Here is a 20,915-nt window from a genome sequence, read left to right as displayed (position 1 = left end):
AAAAACCAGAGCTAATGTAGCGTGTTCTGACTCATCAACGGGAGAAAAAACAAAAGATACGTCACCGTGGGCGCCAAATCCAAGCAACTGTGGTCGAGGACCAGTTATGTTGGCATGCAAAGCCTGGAGCAACACTTAAAGAGCTGACCTCAACTCTGAACCAGCACTAGCACCAGCCCTGAACCAGCACTTGGTTAGCATTTGTCAAAAGTGGATACGAGAGAGCATCTTTGGAGTAACGTTACAGAGAGAAAGAGAGAGAAAGATGTTGCCCCATCAATAAGTTACAGCGAGTCAGGGCAACACCTGAGGAGACACCTGGTCAAACATAAATATATCTAGAGTCGACCATGTGTGACTGCCTGAAGGCGGGGTCCGCCTGCAGCGGCTACAGCTCAATTTAGCACGCCTGTCTCGGAGAGTTGAACGCTCCTCCGTGACTGATGATGCGTCAATAACATCATCGACATCATTATGTAATTAATCAGCTATTTGGTGAAGTTGTTATCTGATTTTTTACTAGCGTTAGCAAGAACTCAACCACTAGCTACGTCTGAAATTCCTTTCCAACATGCTGTCTAGCACGCTGAAACAGTATGCTAAGTTTTATAGTTTGTCTGAAAGCGAAAGTACTTGAGTTGCACAACATCTACAGGGAAATATTAAAGTATGCAAGCACAACGTAACAGACAATGCCCGTGTTTTCATCCTCTTTGGATCAGGCAGACTAGACGTTGCAGTGGCGTCTTCCTGCCCTCTGCTGCTTTACTTTTGACAGCTACTTATATATTTTTTTATATTGTCCAACATGGTACCGTTGGTTACTGGTACCAATTTCCTGGTAACAGTATCATGAGCCGTAATACCCAACCATAACTCTATCCCTTCCTCAGTCTTTCCAACCGTAGAGAGGACTGTCTCTCTCACCGTCTCACTTTCTTACAGTCAACTTTAGCAGAAAGATCGGACAAAACCATTTTTCAAAATAGTGAAACATCCAGATTAAAAAACTATTTAAATAGCCAGTTTTACCCTTCAGTTTCCATTTAAATCTCGTTAATGTTGGATAACCATCTCATTACACCCCGTTGCCCAGACTCGTATAAGTTTTATACTGCTTCATTAAAGAAATATGATATGTACACTGAGTGAAGTATTCAAACCCAGGGCTCCATGTTTTACGGGCACATAAAATGTTATTTGTGCATCATTTTTCTTCAAAATTCAGCATGAGAGTGACGTTGGGGTTTTACGATAAAGATCTGTAGGTTTGAGCTGCAGAGCGTGAGTAACTGAGGGGTTTAAAGGACAACACAGGTGGATGAAGAAGAAAGGAAGAGACAAGAGAGAGTTAAAGAGGCAGATGAGAAAGGCAGGAAGATTAAAGGTTGAATAAAGAGCAGAAGACAGGAGCGAGAGATCAGATGTGTTGTGGCAGAGGGGAATAAAAACAGTGGAGGGTCGGTGGACTTTTTCTGCCATCTGTTTCCATTACAAAGAGACATACATCACTGCCCTCGCTCTCCTCCCCTCGTCCTGTTTCTCCCCTCTGGATTTCCCTCCCTTTTCTCTCTCTCTCTCCTCCCATCTCAACCAGAGAAGCACCACATTTCACACTCACACACTGCAGACCTGGAAACCTGTCAGATGTGACATACTAAAAGGAAAGAAAGACTTTTATTTCCCCGTCACAGAAATGACAGAATCAAACCACCTCTCCAAACCTTTAACCCCTCATACACACCTTCCACACTCAACACCGGCTGCGTCCCAGGCTGCTCATCGTGCTGCTCTGAGCACCAAATGAACCAGAAAGAAAAAGAGATAACCTTGTTTTTGTGCACACGGTGGGTGAAGTGGCTCCTAACAGTGTCAGTGCTGCTTCTGTCAGCCTACAGAGGATTAAAAAACACACAGCTGAGACCCTTTTCACTGCCCAACAATCAGCTGTGGACCAGAGAGCTGCAGCATCCTACACTGCAAAGCTTTGCAGGGGGGAGATGAAGCGCACAGTGAGCCTGAGAATCAGGCAACACCTGATTAAGATAAAGTGGAATACATGAACCAAGGCACAGGTGCTGCGTTAAAGTTGGTTTCTAAGAAATACGCAGACGACACGTCCTGTTTAAACGTTGCTGTTGTGACAATAATGATGTTATAATCGTCTTAATTACTTCAGATCTCTCATAGATTATAAACTTCAATCATCCTTCACATCAAACCTCCTCAACTCTCCATATTTCTCCTGAAGCGAGCGCCGATGCGCAACCGATGCGCGCAAAACCCAACAGCATTCAGAAAGCCGCCAGCCCTGCACCTTTCCAGGATGAATGCAGAAAGGAAATTACACAAACAACTGAGATGTCACCGAATCCAGAAAACAGAGATTGCTTGTTTTTCCCAGGTGGTTCAACAGAAGGATGGAGCCCCCCGTTTTAAAGCCGCCCCTCCGGGTCTGCGCTGCCCGGACTCGCTCCGTCTCCTCCGGTGAGAAAAGTGTAAAAAGCGCACAGCCTGCTCACCTTCTCCGGTTGTCCCGCACGAGCTGCAGAGAAGCAGGGCGACCTGAACGATAATCCCAGCGAGTCTTTTAGTCCACAGATCCATGATGAAGCGGCGGGAGGCTGCAGAGAAACCCGGCGGCTGCTGGAGGAGAGAGACGGCCAACCTCTCCTCTCCAGCTCCAAGAGAGATCTCCTCAAACCCGACTGAGGGAGGAGAGGAGGGGAGGGAGAGATACAGAGAGAGGGGGGAGGCAAAGAGAGGTGGTTTTACTATGCGGTCACAGCTCCAACTTCAGCGCCTCCTCCTCCTCCTCCTCCTCCTCCCTGTCAGCCCCTGAAGCTGTTTCCAGGACCTGCAGTGCCAGAATTGCTCCTCCAGTTTCCCCTCGTCCACTGCGGGTGCTGCCGTCAATTAAAGCGGTATATTGGTCACCATGTATCGGGCCAGAAGGGAAAGAAATCCCGCCAAGCAGGGTGCCAGTCACAGCTCACTGGTCCGACACAAAGTCACCGTTTTAATTTTTTATAATTAAGCCGGAGTCTTGCAAAAAATTAGTTTTAGTCTAAAATGTAGATTAAAAAGTTCAGTTTCCTGAATAGCCTCGAGGAAAAAAATGGATTTGTGACTGTAGAGTTATAGTTGACTGAAGTTGTTCATAAATCAATACTAAGATTAAATATAAACTTTTTCCTTGAATTCAAAGGTGTTATTGATAACAACAACAACGATAATAATAATAATAATAGAAAACTTTTAAAAACAGAGTTTACAAAGTGTTTTGACAATCACTCCACACAAAAAAATCAAAATGAGTTATTACAAGTAAAAGGAATAAAAGTGCTAAAACAGGCAAAATCACAGAAAAGTGAGGGCGGGAGAGGAAAGAAAAGAAAAGTTAAATACATTTTACTTAAAAATAGATAATTCATTTTAAAAGTAAATGCAAAAACAGAAATAATAAAAATAAATAAAACAATAAAGGATGATAAGATGACGACATCACACCCAAGGAATGAAGAACAGATAAAAAGATTATGAGCAGTAAAAGGAATAAGGGACAATAAATAGATAATATAATAACATTAACGTTGCTAAAGCTAGCTGGGCTTACGTTACGTAATCTTCCATTTTTATGTTTTATTACACAAACTGGAAACTTTTACAGCTATTACAGCAAATGCAAGTAATACCAAATTGTGTTACCTCGTTTAGCGATATATATAGTGACTGAAAAGATATTTATTTACATGAAAATCTTAGAGATTATTACTTTAATGTCAGACCAAGGCTAAGCATGAACAGCTTGTGCAACCTGCTGGAAGTCACTGCACCCGGTTGAGAAATAGCCTAACTCAGCGAGCCAGCTGCTAGCATAGCTTCGTGGTAGTGGTATCAATCTCTCCATCCAGTTTAAGAGTATTTTCTCAAAACTCTCAAACTTTACATTAACCAGGGATATTTAGTGATGCTTGCTGTTAAAATGCATCTTGCTGCTGAGTCGTCCTGGTTCCAGCGTTGTTGAGGAGGTTCTCCACTTTGTATCAAAACAAAAATGATGCACTCTCTGAACAAAATGGCTGCAGTCAGGTATTTCCCCTCTATCCATGACAAGACAGCAGAAAACAAGAAAATCTGGACTTATTTTGACCCCCAACCAAACCGGCTGAACTCTGTGACCGTCAGGTCCACGACAAACTACTTTAATCAGGGTTGTAATGCTAACGGTGGTCAACTCGGCTCAAACACTCGGCAGGTTGGAGCTGAAGCAGCCTGGACGACATCGGGCTGTTTGGCGGCGCCTGATTACGATCCGTTGGACGCCTTCAGTGTGAGAGCAGAGGATCCTGGTTCTGTCTCAGAGAGCGAGGAGGAAGAAATGCTGGAGATCCTCATCAGGATGAAAGAAATCGAGTTAGGCAACATGATAGGAGGAACTTCTGAGAGTAAGCAGATGATGCTAAAAATGACCCCTGTTGCTGTGACAGAGTATAATTAAATACTTCACAGAGTTGCTCTCTCTCTCTCACTTTCAGATCAATGTCGGAGGAACTTCAGGGTCCACTGGATAAAGACGACGAGGAGATGAAGACACCAGCGAGAAAAACGAAAATACAGTCTTTTAAATTGACTATTCTCGACTTTTCTCGTTTATTTTAAAGAATAAGTACCTGACAACAAACTATCTACGACCCTTTTAATGTTCTCTCAGTTATCTGGGGTGTGAAGAAGCACCTTACACGGCTGCGTTACGTAGGTGCTTTTATACGTTTAGACTTTTCAACTTCACTGACTATGAATTATGCAGTTGCATTTAGGAGCTAACGCAGTGTGGATCCTATGTGGGTATTATTTTCTTCCATAACACCCTCTGGGTAGCTAGACGTCCAAATTGCTGCCATCATCTTTTTCTTCTCTTTTTTTTTTAGCGATTAAAACAGTAAATTACTGATTACTCATCTCTTTATTCATATTAAAGTGAATAATGAAGCGAAACAAAATAGCAATTTAGTCCAATTATCAGGCTGGCCCGAGGGAACATGTTGAAGAAAACAAGGTTTCTGTGGGAATCCATGTTCTCGGATTAATAACCCACAGTGATCGCTAAACTGGGAGCATCACTTAGGGGGCATTTTTTAAATTATAGTACTTCTGTAAATGTGGGTACGTAATCAGTAATTTAATGTGGTATTTAATTGTCCAGCTAAAATAAAAAGACGGACTAATTACTGGTATAGTTATTTTTCTGCAGACCACAGATCCTTCCTTAAATTGAACCTGAAGAGAGCAGAAGTTTTAACTTATCTGTTGTTTGCAGAAACGTGCTTTGCTAACATTTATTTTGGCGACTGGGTTGTTGAAATGTAAGCAATTTTAAGAAACACTTTTGGCTTTAATTAACATTCCTGAGCAGTCTGTAAATTGTTAAGTTTCTCATTAGCACAAATGTCTGATAACGTCTCAATAAATGTGTTTCTTATGCTAATATTAACACTTATTCGTGCATAATAACGTCAATAAGCAGTTTTAAGAGCTGTATTACCTATTAACTAAAACTACAGGGACCTCTTATATAAAACATTACCGGTTAAATTAATTAAATATCACTGAAGCTTTAAGTGAAGAGACCAACGTATCAAATCTTTGTGTAGCGATGATGAGACTGTAACTGTCCTCAAATTTACATGAAACAAATATAAATGTTATATTCCACAGTCGTCATGTCGCCCTCTTCTTCTGCAGAGCTTTAGTGGCACCAAACTAGCATTTTCTTTTGCTGATTTCCTGGAAATCCAGTAAAAATGTGTACTACATTTGAAAGGAAACTTTGCTACAAAGCAGGAGTGAATGCGTCGCTGGTTATGATTACAACAGGTGGGTCAAAGCAACAGCGAATCAATACACAGCTGGAGTTTCAGACCAATTTGTGTAACACAGAACCGCCTGGGGACGAGGTTATGGTGTCATGTTCAACAGATCGGTCCGGCGCTGAATTTAACTGAATACATTTAAGGGGGGGGGGTTGGTCAAGGAAAAAGGCCTGAAAACAGAGAGGAGAGGGGAGGGAGAGCAGAGAGAGTCAGCGGGGGGAATCTGATAATGAAAACCTGCCGAGAGTAAAAGACAGCAGGGGAATCAGATGATAAAAAACCTGTTGAGTGCAAACACAGCGGGGGGAATCGGATAACGCTGAAGCCAGAGTCTGAGAGGAAACAAGGGATCACACCGTGCACCAACACACACGATCAGTACGAGCGTCACACACACCTCGGTGGCCCGCGGACACACCTCACACAGAGAAACCGGCTGGCTGTTTAATGTTCAAATCAGTCGGGCGACAGATTTTTTAAAACTACGTGAACCCGAGATATGCCAAAAACACACCGAGAGGAAACGGCAGGCTGCTGGTTGCAGGAAAGATTTGAAAGTTAATAATACACCCTGTGAGTCAAACACAAAGTGTGACACACAAACAGAGAGAGATAACGGGAAATGGAAAATTCAAAAAAAGTTAGAAGCAGAAAAAGGAACAATTGATGGAGGTCTGATGCTCTCTGAACCACAGAAGCCGTCTCAGCTTGTGTTCCCTTTTATCAACTGAGGAAAAATTATTTCTTTTGTTAAAAGAAGACAGCGATACCAGAAAATTATCTTTTTTTGCTTTGTTGAAGTTCTGATAAAAAACATCCGGCAGGTGTTCTCATATAACTGTCACAACGAGGAAATATGGGGAAAAACAAATTGTTTCTTTTCAAAGATAAATGCTCCTTTACGTTTAACAGTGATTTGTGAAATGTGAACAGATTTTATTCCACAATTTGAAGAACAAGACTATTTGTCATTATTAATTCTGTATCAATCAAAACTGTACAGCAAGTGAGTAGATTGTGGCCAAGAAAAGACTGATTGGTAAACACGTTAGCGCCACTCAGCCTCCGTCCTTCACAAGCACAGACTGGCTTTTTGTTGGCAGCGGTTTTTCTCTCCAGTTAAACCTGGACCGAGCTCGTTTATTGGAAAGTGTAACATCTCGTCTTATTAGTTTGGAGATTTTGGCAGCAGACGGAAGGCAAACCAAAAAAAAAAAAAGTGTGATCACAGAGTGGGTTTATCAGTGCTGTAATCAATCATGGTTACCGCCGAGAGCAGGGTTGGGAAAATGTTCATATTGTCACAGTTCAAAACCCAAAAGCAGACACACGGAGGCAGGCAGGTGGAAAAAACGGAAATCCAAAAAGCAGGTAACAAAAGGCAGGCAAAGGAAAGTCCGAGGACATAACTACAGGGAAATACAAAACTGAGGACGAACCAGAAAACCATGAAAATAAATGAGGAACACAGGGAACACAAGAGGGGACAGGCACAGGAGCACAGGAGACGCATGGACGAAAACGGCTTAAGGCTTAAATACAAACTTGTACAAACGAGTGGATGAGGTGCAGGTGGAGAGACACCGCGAACAGGGAAGTGCTAACGAGGCTGACGTGAGACAGGTGTGGAGGGGGGAAGCACGCAACACGCAACACATCCACATCGTATGACTTCAGATGCCCCCAGAAAATGCAAGTATTGTCTCATCAGCGATATTTGGACAGACCTGCCCTGTTTGGTCATTATATTATCAGCCCTGTCAATCATTTGGGGGGAAAAAATCAGTCCTTCATCTACCATCTGAAGTGTGGTCTTTCATTTTCTGCAGGCGTTTCTTCATCAGAGGTCATAGGATGCAGATACGTTGGGTTTTAGTGTGCTGCCTCAATCTATGGTCATGTCAGCTGTCCTTCCAATGAAAAGGATGCATCGTCACTGTTCTGATGTGGAAAGCATCGGGCGCAGAGCCAGAGCTTCTGGAGGAATAAACACATCAGATTCTGCTCTGATCCGGAGCCGTTTACCGACTGGAGGAGAGCTTAGAGATGACTTTTTAACTTAAAAATGTATCTTCACTCCCATCTATCAGCCTGACTGCAGCAACAATCTGCGGGGTTGACCGCCAGTTGAGGTTCACTGAATGAAACTCTAAAAATGACTCTTCCATAATGGCTGAAACACCAGATCATTTGACCACACATTGAATGTGATTTAAGTCTTTTTTTAAGATAAAACTGTCTCCATCTCATAGTTTAAGGACATCACTGCCCGAGCTTTCATTTTGAAAGGAGAAGGACGAGTCTTACCTTTAATTCCAGGTCAAACTAAACAGGTGATTGTGCTCGAAGTTTTGACTCAGACTGACAAAAGTGAGCTCAAAAAGCTTCGATCATTAGGAGGGTGAGAATCCCTCCTGCTGGCTCAAATCGTAACGCTCACGATTTGGACAAATCTAATTCTTCTCTTACAAATTCATGCTTCTGCGCTCTCAAACGTTGACTTGTAGACTTGACCTGATGCTCTCAGGGCTTTTGCTGTCGATATACCTCCAATAAAAACATGCTTTTATTTGATTAAGCACTCATCCAGCCATTGACTCCCAAAGGGGACCCTCACTATTAAACCCTCTTCCCTCTTCTGTCAAAAACACCCGATGGAGGAATTTCTGTCTCTGACCTGCCGAGTTAGCCGGTCATACCTGTCGTTATATCTTGAGCCAGTGATCCCTGTGGAGAGGAGACACATTACTTCTGCACCACATCATCATCAGTGGAGTGTTTTTTTTTGTTCCTTTGCCATGTTAACTTCTAAACAGACGCTGAATTGCCTCTTTGAAAACAGAAAGTAGAGCAGCATGAGAATGAGCCAGGAGGGAGAGAGAGGCTGTTCCAAGTGTGAATAAAACTGAAACTAGGTGATATTGTGAGTGTGATGTGGATGATATTTATTTATTATGCATATTTAATCTCTCGTTTGAGCGTCCGCATTAAGTTTGCATCTTTAACAGCAAAATTTGGGAAGCTAAATTATGTACAAAGTGTGAGTATTTGACTCAGGATTTGTTTCTGTGCCTTGATGTGTGAATTTGAGTTCTTGACCATGAAAGGAAACAATCTTGACATTGGAGATTCAAAAATGGACATTACAGCCATCGCAGCTCTGTTGCACCACTTTTATTTAACCTGCTCTGAGCATAAATGTTCCCCAAAGGAGGAGAGGAGCGGCAGATAGTCGTTGGCATCCGAGCTAACAACATATATTTGGATAAAATGATGTATAGCCCTGAGAGCAGAACTCCAGGGGAGTAAACTACAAAGTACTGAGGAAATAGAAAAAAAGTTTTGAGATAATGTGGCTGACTAGAGCTAGGATGTACCAAGCTAGCTAGCTTGATAGTGGTGAAGTCGCCGACTAAATTGCTCCACCTCAGTTCCACTCTGATGTAGACTAAAATCAGCCATCAGCTCCTTGGCTGTGCTGACGTTGAGCAGTAGATCGTTCCTGGTGCACCACTCTCCAAGAGTATTGACTTCCTTCCTGGGACTGAGCACTCGTCCCTGGGGGGGCTCCGGTGTTGAGCACTTAAGGAGAGGAGGTGTGACTGCCATCAGTATAGGGAGCTCGATGTGGGTAAGCAGTTATTAGCAGATAATGGAGCAAACCGAAGAATTAAAGGCTCAAAGTGTCTCCGACATAATGATGTGAGTTTTTCCTGAACCGCTGCTTCGTGTATCTGTTGAATACCAGATGGAGCGAGCGCTGGTGATCGATGCACTCTGACTGTACTTTATATTCACAGCAGCAGCTGCAGGCTGTTGGAGGCCTGCTGCCCGACCGGCCGGCCAGTTGGCTGAAACACAAAAGACACTCGGAGGTTCTTTGAGAGCAGAGCAGAGATCAAGCTGCTGGAAGCCAGAGGCAGAGAAACCCACGAGTTTTCTGCGAGAGAAGTCAACTCTTCTGTGTACTGTACACAGATAACACGGATGCATTGCATTGTGGGTAGGAAGGGTTGGAATAAGAGGGTTGCCCCTGCGCCTGCTGTAAATTAAAGAGCAATTTAAGCCGAGTGGCAGTGAGTAATGCAGCGTCGACAGTGTGGAAATCCTTTTTTTCTGTGCTTTTTAATAATAGCTCATAAAGCACAACAGCTCCTTATCACATAAGAAATGCAACAGCTCCCCTCGGATTAGTACTTATGGTTCGGAGCAGAGTGGAGACTGTGTGCGCGCTAAGTCGGCTAAACAAACAAATGGATTGCGAGGTTCCCAGGAGAGCGTCGGTTTCTGCCGGTAGACGAGCCTGACTGCAGTATTTCATGCATTCACCTCCACGTTTATGACCTTCAGAGAGGTGAAACCTTTAACCTGCAGCTTTATCAATAACACATCAAAGTTAGAGGAGCCGGCCGAAGGGATCGAGGGTGAGTGTGTACGCAACACAAGTTCACAAGGCAAATTTCAAGGTAATAATGTGTGTTTGAGCATCGTTGTAACATCAAAAAATATAGATTTGAATTACACAGACAGACACTGTAAACACATATATCACTCTATCAAACTAATATCTTTTTAATGATATAATTTCCAACCTGTTTTCACAGACTGAGGTGAAACATACTGAAGAATCTTGACTATATTTCCATTTTGATGCATCTGAGCCATCTTTCTGTGAATCTTCAGACTCGTCTTCCTCCATTTTTTTTTAGATGTCATTAATTTATTCATGTAACACATTTTCTTCCAGCAGTGCAAAAAGCTCCCCGCTGCTTCGGTCGTATTGTCGGCTGCCAACACATTATGATAAAAATCACATTCTGTCCCGTTCCGGTTTGATGTCTCTTTTAAATCAGCCTTCGTACGTTGGTTTTAATCTCTGAGACCTCACACATTTTATTAGTATTTTTTTTTTTTTCAGTATCTGATAATTACTTTCAAATGCAGCACAGGAAAGACTCATCACAGCTCCAAGGCTCCCAATTCAATTTTCTTTACACAGTGCTCATCAATCCTCATTTATTCTTGACCTTCATATGATCAATAGTATTTCTTAAAATCTGTCTATGTTAGTATGGTTGGGGATTCGGGTTTTTCCAGTGTTTGAACAGCTCAACATCCAATTTTCATTTTATTAAAAAGGTATGTAAAATATCCATACACTCACTGACTTAACGGTATACTATTCAGCTTGTTCCATCTTGTCATTGAAGCAAGAAGATGTTTACACCGAGTGAAATATTCAAAGAATCGGAGACTGGTTTTTATCCGCAGGTTTGGAGTTAGAAAGACGTGAGCTGACCCGGCCATGTGTAGCCTCGAGGCAAGGAGCTGGAGGCTACATTAGCCACTAAGCGCACCGCACCTGAACATCCAACCGAAGTGTTAGTCTGTGAGCTGCGCTGTGAACGGAGAGGAGCCGGGCTTTCACAAGAAATAAGAACGTGTGAAGTTAAAAAGCATGGTGTGTCAATTTTAAGCAGTTTTTTTAACTGTCCATCACGAGTCTGATGATGTTAGAGCAGTGTAATGCTCAATCCTGAGTTAAAAGTGAGGGAAAGAAATATGAAGCTATTTTCAGAACGCCACTCAGTAGAGCTCAAACCTCGGCCAAGGCCAAACAGTCCCCTTTAATTCAATCATATCAAACTCAATATAAAAGATCCCCATCAAGTTATATTGACTCAGATACCAGTCATCTTAATATGCCTGATTTTTTTCATCTAGATCCATTGCATAATTCCCTCAGGGGCATTTTTCAACATTATCGTTCATTCCTGAGTTAAAGAAGGTGAGAAAAGGATCGCTGGATCCGTCCATCAAAAGTTAACGGGGTCTACTCCGGGCCAAGACCCGTCCTCCATCCAAGGTTCATGACGGACACTGGTGGAAACACAACATATATAGTTTCTATTCATCTAATCGTGATGAGCACGTAGACCAGACAGTGTGTCCGTCTCTCAGTTGTTGAAAATGGCGTCAAAAAAACTAATGTCTAAAAATACTGTCTGTTTCTGCTTTCAGAGAGCGAAAAGAGTTTGTCAAGTCTTTTAAAGTAACTTTATATAACGCACCTGTAGCTGCTTTTTAACAAAAACAAAACTGTCGTATTAAGATTGAAGATCTGTAACAGCCGGTGTGTAGGACTTAGATGCATCTGAACAACCCTCGCCTCGCCCTCCTCTAAACGAGCAAGAAACACGAAAAGGCCATCAATAGAGAAAGTACTGGTTCGTCTGTTCGTCTCTAAGGTAACGAAAACACAACAATTCATAGTTTCAGGTAATTATACACCAATGAAAACAACAGCTATGGATATTATATTCCATTTCTGCCTTTGCTGTGCTCACATGAGTCAAGGGATTAAAAATAAATAAGTCAGACCTTTCCGATATCACACAGCTTCTGAAAATCAGCGATGAGCAGCTAATCATCACTGGTTAATTAGAGGCAGCGCCCTCGTATGAAGAATTAATAAAGCGTTCCATTTTATGTTGAAAACAATGAAGAGCACTCGAATTATCTTCACATCCTTCTGACAGTAATCCTCTGACAATCGATGATTAATCAAGTCCCCATCTGATGAGATTAAATCTAAAAAATGTGTGATATTAATCAGGGATTGACGAAAAACACCCAGCAGCCACGCACTTTAACGACTCCTATAATTACCTCTGCTGTCTGGATTTTAATGAACTTCTCAAAGAATTAATGACTGAAAAAAAAGTCCACGCACACACACACACACACACACACACACACACACACACACACACACACACACACACACACACAAAAATCCCCTGCTAACTAGATCCACACTTGTCTTTTTACTGCCAGTTTTGTGTGAAGAGGAAGATTGTTAGATAGAATTAGAGAGCCTCGGGTACGGACAGCTCTGTGTTGTTTAATCCTCACCTGACAGATGGTGTGAAATGCCTGCAGGCTGCCAGTCAGATGATTAAGACAGCAGCAGGTATCCTCAGAGAGCCACTTCCTGGCTCTGCTGGGCGGACTACAGGTGAGCTGCTCTTCATCAGATCTTACAGAGGAGAGAAATGAGGTTTTGTTAAGCTGACAGGTTCTTGTCTGTCGGCAGCCGCACGACTTCATCGCTGCCGACTGCTGGGATACGAAATCTGAGTATTTGGAGGTGGGTATTGTGAGAATAACGTTGCTGGTGCATCTGAAACTACAGTTTAAGTCTCTCATACTTGTTTACGGTCACATCTAAAATACAAATACACCTATACATCTATTATCTATGCCAACTATAAAACAATACTAGGAATATTTGAGTACCACGAGGATGAAAGAGTCGTTGAGGACTGGACATGTTTCCCAAAAGCAGTGTTATCTGACAGATTCGGCAGATTCGGAGGGGTCCAAAAAAGTTGCCAAAGAATACTTCAATATTTTGGCAAAAAGGATTATTTTACAAGATTTAGATAAGAAGATCAATAACCCAGCGTGTCTGTTAAGTACAGCTAGTCTGGCTTCTGTGCAAAGTTGGAAAATCTGCCTTCCAGCACTTCTTAAGCTGCCTGCAAGTGCAACGACAAGGTGCAGAGAGGCACACAGCCTGCCACAATAATCAGTTTTTGCACAGATGGCCGAGAGGACTATTTGAATGATCTGATGACCTGATCTGATGTTATTTTGTGTGGAGGGTTTGCAAAACCAAGTCCCATTTTATACACGGAGAACAAAATGCTGTAAAACGGTTCAACCAGACTGACGATTGAAAAGGAGTTACGAGCCGGTGTCATCAAAATCAACAACAAATACCTGTACTGTAGCTATAACCATGTACTGTAGCTATATTTCCATGTGATTTAATGAAGATAAATGCGGTGGACGGCTGTGCAGCTGTGTGTAATCAGGCTGTACTCTGACACGACATTTCTCAAATCCAAGGATGCAGATTTGTCGACGCATGTGTCCGGTTGGCTTCAGACAGCTGCAGGGATTTAACGACGAGAAGGAAAAGCTTTTCATTCAGTACAAAGCAACAGATACTGTACAAATCAACCATATTAACTCGTTGATAAATACAGATTGCTTCCTGATTTAATCACGTTAAAAGTTGATCTAAGAAAATTACGAGGAAAGAGTTGCCAAATTTAAATCTCCAAGTTGGGAACATCAGCTTCTGTCAGGCTAAAGTTACCTTAGATAAAAAGGTATAAAAAAAAATCAAAAACAGATCAAACACATCTGTAAAAATGCCCGTTTGAGGGATTTTGTCCTTCGGTCCCATCCTGGAGGCTTTGAGCAAGGCACTCAGATTGCTGGATGAAAGTAAACCTGACCAGATTCTTTGTGAGTGGACGAGTTGTCTCAGCTGACCTTCCTCCACCTTGCAGCGTCTCCTCCTGTCTGAAGCTATAAATATGAATGTCTTTACACAACACTCGGTTCAATAGCGGTTAAAAACAGCCTCAAGGTGTTTTGTAATCCTGGATTTACGAAAGCAGGCCAGAGAACAAAAGAGATCCAAATGGCATTAAAAGTGAGCTCAGTATAACTTTTTCTTCTGTTTTATCCTTGAAACACTGATGTTAGACAGACACAGACAGCTGCTTCACTAATCCTGTTGGTTTCTCTTTCGGGCTTTTCAGGGTTTTGTTTTTTTTGTTGTGTTGTTTTTGGAACAAAGCTGATCGGAGAGGCAGCAGCCTCCTGGAAGCCGCACACCGTCGAGCTGTTGGTCGCTTCACCGCAGCTCGTCTCTTCCAGGAATTAACACGCTTACTGCTGGATTACACTTGCAACAGACAGCAGCTCTGCTCTACTTACTCTGCGCTCGCAAAAGTCAACAATAGGCGGCAAAATAACAGCTGAGGAGGAAGTCTCACAGATCGCACATCTGGATCAAGGTGATGGAAAGTGGAAACTTTTCGACAAGTTAAACAAACTACAAGGAGTTTCTACCTGGTTGTGAAACAGTCTCAGTTTAATACTGATGCCATATATGACCAACGTAAGCGAAAGGCGAGAATCAGCGAGAAGATTGTGATTTTGCTGTATATATGTTGGAGTTATTCCCAAGAATCTGTCGAGCCCTTGTGTGGCTCTTCACTCGTCCTTCAGCTTTTAAAAAACGACTTTAAAATATGGAGTATTTCCCGGGAGAACCACAGTAAAGCAGCGGTTCCTATTCGGCCCTCGGGCGCCCCGATGTCTTAATAAATACTGCAGAGCTCCCAGAGGAGACATGTCTGCCAGTCATCTTTGTGGCTCCATCTGCACAATAAAGTTAAGAAGTCGAGCCACTATTTGACCTCAGAAAAACACAAAAGTGACCCAAAACAGCTTCTGCCATTTTAGACAAAATTCCCAATTCCCCATCATAGCAAACACATGAGAGAAGATGTGACATCCAGAGAAAGTTCATGAGTTTGAGCTTCTTGGTATCACCTGACATTGAATGGATGATGATTGATGATGGATGACAGGAATGATCGTCGAGCTTTGATAAAACGCAAGATAGTTTGACTTATATCGACGAGATGACTTGGACACTCAGAGCTTCAAACTCAAAACAAAAAGGGGGCAGCATGACAAGAGAATAACAGCCAACTGTTAGCTCAGTTAGCTGTGCAGCTAACGGTCCAGACTGGGAGCTCAGAGCACAGGGACAGTGTTTGTCTTTACACTTTCAGTAGATATCTTTGCATCCTGCAAACACTAAAATAGTATTAAAACATGTTGCGGTTTCTTTCACTCACTTCCAGAACAGATTCCTGCATGTCAGCCAGATCAAGACCTTCATGACAAGAGGCGTCGGTGCAGCGGTTGTAACACTTTTGGCCACAGGAGTCGCCAGAATCACCCCAAAAATGAAAGTTCCTTGTCGCTGCTTTACTTTTGGTTCTGACTGATGTTGCCAAGTCAAAAAACAGAGGATGCATTTACTGTTTTGAACAGTCTGTGATGCACTCAACATCCATTTACTGCAGGAGGTAAATATCCCCCCTGATAATGCATCGATCATCTCCGTGCAGTTTACTGGAAGTCAAATTGATTTTCACCTTGGCTGAAAATACACTGTATTTATAGGCTTTATGTAGGTATTAACAACTTCAATATGTCCAGGAAGTTTGGGGGAAGCTTCGTACTCTGAAATGAGAATCGAGTTTTAATTTTGAGGAGAAACCAAGAATAAAATTAATCAGCTTGTCAATCAGAGCTGTGGAGATGACCGGAGTGCAAATGGATTCAACCAGAGCTTCACTATTTCTGAGCCTTAATGGCTTCATTAAAGGAACAGAGGGGAAAAAAAGGGGTTTTCATTAGACCTAAAAATAGCATTTCAATTCACCTCCTTCATTAAAAAATGTTTTTTTCAGAGGAAATTTGTCTGAGTCAAAATCATCAGCTCAACACTGATGAGGAAATTAATCATGCGGTTCATAAAATATGCACAAGAATTTAATATGGATTTACATAGACAGCTTATTGAATGTACATGTGTTTGCTTATTTAAGTCACTGTTAGCCCCTCATGACAGAGAAAATAAATCCAAACAGCTCCCAGAAAACTGGCCGGCAGACAGAAATGAAGCCAGACAGACAGACGGAGGGACGGGTGGCTGCTCACAGTCGGGGCAAGATGTCATTTTTCTGGAGGAATTCATCTCAATGTGGTTTAATTTATTTTCAAAATGTTTTTTAACTACCACCAACTATTCCAAGTGAAATACTTGAAATAAAGAGGAAAAAAAGAAAACAACTGCAGGGAGAGCGGAGCAGCTGGATAATGAGGAAGCAGGAGGGCACGAAGCAGCTGGATGACTGCAGGGGTAGCCTGCAGCGGGGACTCTGGAGAATGAGCTCGTGGAGGAACGCCGGGAAACCACCGGCAGCACACTCAGATCCGAGGCTTAAAGTTAACCTGGACCCATCCGCATGGAAATACAGGAGCGCACAAATGAGACCTGCTGGTACTCAGGGGAGTCTTCAATGGATTCTCTGAAGACCGGGCAAGTTTTTAATGTCCAGGAGAAACAATTTGGCTCACGGATCAGGCAATGAATAATAACTCAAGTGCTACGTCATTTTGTGCGGCAGTAGTAGCGACGCACTGTGGTCGTAGCTAGTTAAATAGTTACTGCATCATCTTCTTCTTTATTCTGTTTTATGGTGGGTGGCAACAAGCGTCAAGCTGCATTACCTCCACCTACTGTGACCGAATAGAAAGAAATGGGAATTATTTCGGAGGCACTGGATCATCTACACGATATGGCTAGCTAGCAAAGATGCTGGCATGGGGGTGCTATCCAATGTGGAAACAGCCAGAGGGCTCACTGGAGGGGATGCAGACGGCAGACAGCTGTTCAGGAGGCTCCAGAGATGAACTGGAAGGCACTGGGCAGCAGAAAAGACAGCCTCTAAAGACACTGGATGTGGAGCTGTGTTGGACCAGAACTAAAATCTCTACAAGCCTTCGGAGCTACTTAACAAGTTATAGTTTCCAGAAAAACATCACCGACATCGTACCATGCTGTGAAGCTTTCTGCTTTCATTACACATTCACAGCTGGAGCGCTGAACCACACTGGTGTTACAGTCCAAAGCTTTACAGGATAAAACTGGTGTTATTCTATATTTTCAACAAATCCTCCAAAACCAACAATGAATCATTGTGTTTCAGTGGTTTATAAATTCCCCTCTCTGTCTGCAATCACATTCAGGAGACACATCTTTAAAAACAAGGCTGAGTAATTTTCCTGAAACAGCTGACCACTGTGGTTTTTATCAAACGTTACTCAAGCAGGAGTAAATAAGATATACCAGGCATTTAATGCTTAAGATACATTGAGCCCTTTAAAAGGACTCAACTGGGATTTGAAAGAAAATATAGAACCAACCCTCTTCAGTTCAGTCAAGCCTCATCAAATATCAAACTCAATATCGCTGCATCACCCTACATTTAAACGCAAAAATATTGAAATATGCCCTACCCTCGCAATGTTACAGAAAATGAGGAAAGGTTCCTGGATCCATCCCTTTATCTGGCTCCGTACCAAAAGTTAATGGGGTCTGTTCTGGTGCCGACACCCGACCTTTATCCAAGTTTAGTGGAAAACCATTCAGTAGTTTAGTTTTTCGTGTTATCCTGCTGACAAACCAACCAACCAACCATCAAATGGACACTGGTGAAAACATAACATCCTTAGCAGAAGTACGTTAACAGTGTTTGGATATCGGAAAGTAATGGAAATAACGTTTATTTGGACATCTCCAGCAGTGTTTGAGTCGACCAAAACATTATTTTAAGACATGAAAATGATCTTTTCCTAACCCTAGCCAGGTGGTTTCTGTGCCTCAACCTATCCAGACCCCTTTTGACAAGATACAATTTAAAATTGAACCAAAAGGAACAAAAAGTTGCAACATAAAGAAATGTAATCCTTCAAAACATTGGTGGTTCGTAGAAATATATGCTGCCAACATTTATTCTGTGGCCTAGATCTGGCTTGTACAAAACACGTTCAAAGACCAAACACTGAATAAACCAGAAACAGGTCATTTCTTTTCTGGTGGGCTGGATCTGGCCGTGCTTGTTGCTGTCAGAACCTCTCGACTCTGAGCTGCCCTTTCGTGGGTGTATTGCTCAGCATGCTTGCCAACATAAAGGATGCATGGAAGTGTGTGCGCACATACGGCTACATCGTCTGAGATGAGTCTATTTTCCGTTCGTAAAAGAAAGTAATTAACTGGGAGAAATAAATTCACTGATACTCCTACCTCCTTTTACTCCACATCAAGGACGCCTGCACTGACACTAAGTGGACCACGGACCCCCACCTGCTTTTAGAGGTTTTATTACAGAACATATGAAGCCCAGGACCAAGATAATCATATATTCTATCATTCATGTGACATATTTAGACATATGAGCATGAATTTGCACTTTATTTTCATTTCAAAGTGCTGCATGCACAGAGAAGACGGAGACACACGTGGTCGCAGGTGAAATAATGTGACCAAGAATCAAACTTCATAATGGAATAAGATTCTTCTCTTTGCTTTGCTTCCTCTTTCCTGACTATTGAATTTATTCAGATAAGAGAAATGTCTGCACTTTTTGAAGTCTATCTGATTTGAATTGAACGGCCTCAGAAATGGAAATGTCCTTTCTTTTCTTTGTTGAAGTCACGCTTCAGATCTGCTCTCACTGTACTCAGATGAGATTTATTCACACAATGAAAGACAGGAGCAAAAAAAGAAATAAATAGGGTGATTCATCCGAACCTGTGAAGCTGTGTTTGGTTTATCTCGCCCTGGCACAGTAACAGCATCCGAAGTGGAAACATCTCTTTCAAGATAAGAGACGGCAGAGCTTCTTAAGCATTTCTCAGATATATGAAGGATATACAATTACTGTTTATCTCAGATCAGACGGGGAAAAGTTGTGACAGAGAGTCCGGCAAATGTCATGTTGATCGCAAAGCTCATCTCTAAACGCGCATATATCTTTCATTTCTACTCGTATGACAGGAAACAGGATCCAGATGTGAGTTTTGAGACCGACTCGTGTACGTGAAGTTTAATTCCTGTTTCAGATAATTGGCTTGTATGGATCTGAGAGCGAGCTTTGAAGATATCGTGTTGTTTCTGTTGTCTTTTCAAGCGGATAAAGGATGAGACAAAAGTCTTGTTACTCAGAAAGAGATAAAGAGAGACGAAGAGTCGGAGAAGCAGCGTTCGCCTGCAGATATTTTCCACAGAGAACAAGAAGCTGCAGTAATTTCACTGAGGACGGTGAGACGGATACAACAGGAGTCAACAGAGAGGAGTTTACCTGCTGTTTAATCCGTGAGCACCTCTGACTGTTCAAGCAGAGCAGAGAAATGGACTGAGGTTAATAGAAACACGCTGATATACAGTACACTGCTGTAATTGTAGCTCAGTTAGAGGCGTGCAGTAAAACCTGGAGCTCAAACACAAGACTAAAATATCTGTGAGTGGGATTTTCTGCCTGGAGCTTAAATACAGTAAGTCTGTTAGAGGGAAATGTGAACCTGCCGGAGCAACCTGACAGATGATTTTCCACTTAGTGGCTCCTTTAAAGCACTGAGCGACTGACTGAACTGACAGACTGACTGATGGTTTGAGTGACTGACTGCCGACAGATTCTTTCATTATTTCAGTTCTGTCGCTAACAAGTTAAAAGGAAGAAGGAGTCGCAGCAGAAGAGAAAGACGAGCGATCGGTTTCTAAACTGTTCCAGAGATGAAAAAGTTTTCTTGGAGTTGCGACGAAAGACTGAAAACTCCACCAGGAAATAAATCAGCCTTGAGGTTTGTCATGGCAGCGTGGTGGCATACACTGGTCACGTACGCCTTGGTTGGGTTATGGTGACGTTCCTACAAATAGTGTCATGTTCATGCTCATATTACATGGTGTGACTTTAATATCAGGCCGTGGAGGGCATGGTGGTGGAGTTACAGGCGAGAAGGCTGCCGAGCCAAGTTCAAGACGGTGTTTCAACATTTGTAAGTATGACACCACTGGAGACCTCGGGACATTTTCCAGCCATGTTTGTGGCGACAAAACCAAATACAAGATCTTTTCCTCACCCTGACCAGGTGGTTTTTGTGTCTAAACCTAACCGGATCTTTACGTTTCCTCAGGTTCATTTTTCAATTTTAGTTTCAACATATCTGTGGTTTTCAGGAATGTACATTGAAACCGAGAGCTACTAAAGATTACAGCAGAGTGTCTGCTCTCATTGGCTGTAGCTCGATGCGGCTCACCGACTTGTTTCCAACAGAAACTTAACTTGATACCTTTGGGTCAAAAGGGCCTTTTATGGGCGATATCCAAAAACTCTCAGTAATCCTGCAGTGTGAACTCAGCATCTGTGATAGCAACACGTCAGCAACATCACCGGTTACACACCTTCATAAGAGAATAAAACCAGGGAAATGATCCTGCTCACTGATTAGACCTGTTCCTTGTTTCACAGCAGTCTTCTGCTTGATTTTGGTGTTTCATTTAAAGATTTACACATCATTTACATTTCCTCTCATTATCTT

Source organism: Pagrus major, chromosome 21 (genome assembly GCF_040436345.1).
Source record: "Pagrus major chromosome 21, Pma_NU_1.0".
In the NCBI taxonomy this organism is placed as follows: Eukaryota; Metazoa; Chordata; class Actinopteri; order Spariformes; family Sparidae; genus Pagrus; species Pagrus major.
Note: the sequence above shows the minus strand (reverse complement) of the source record.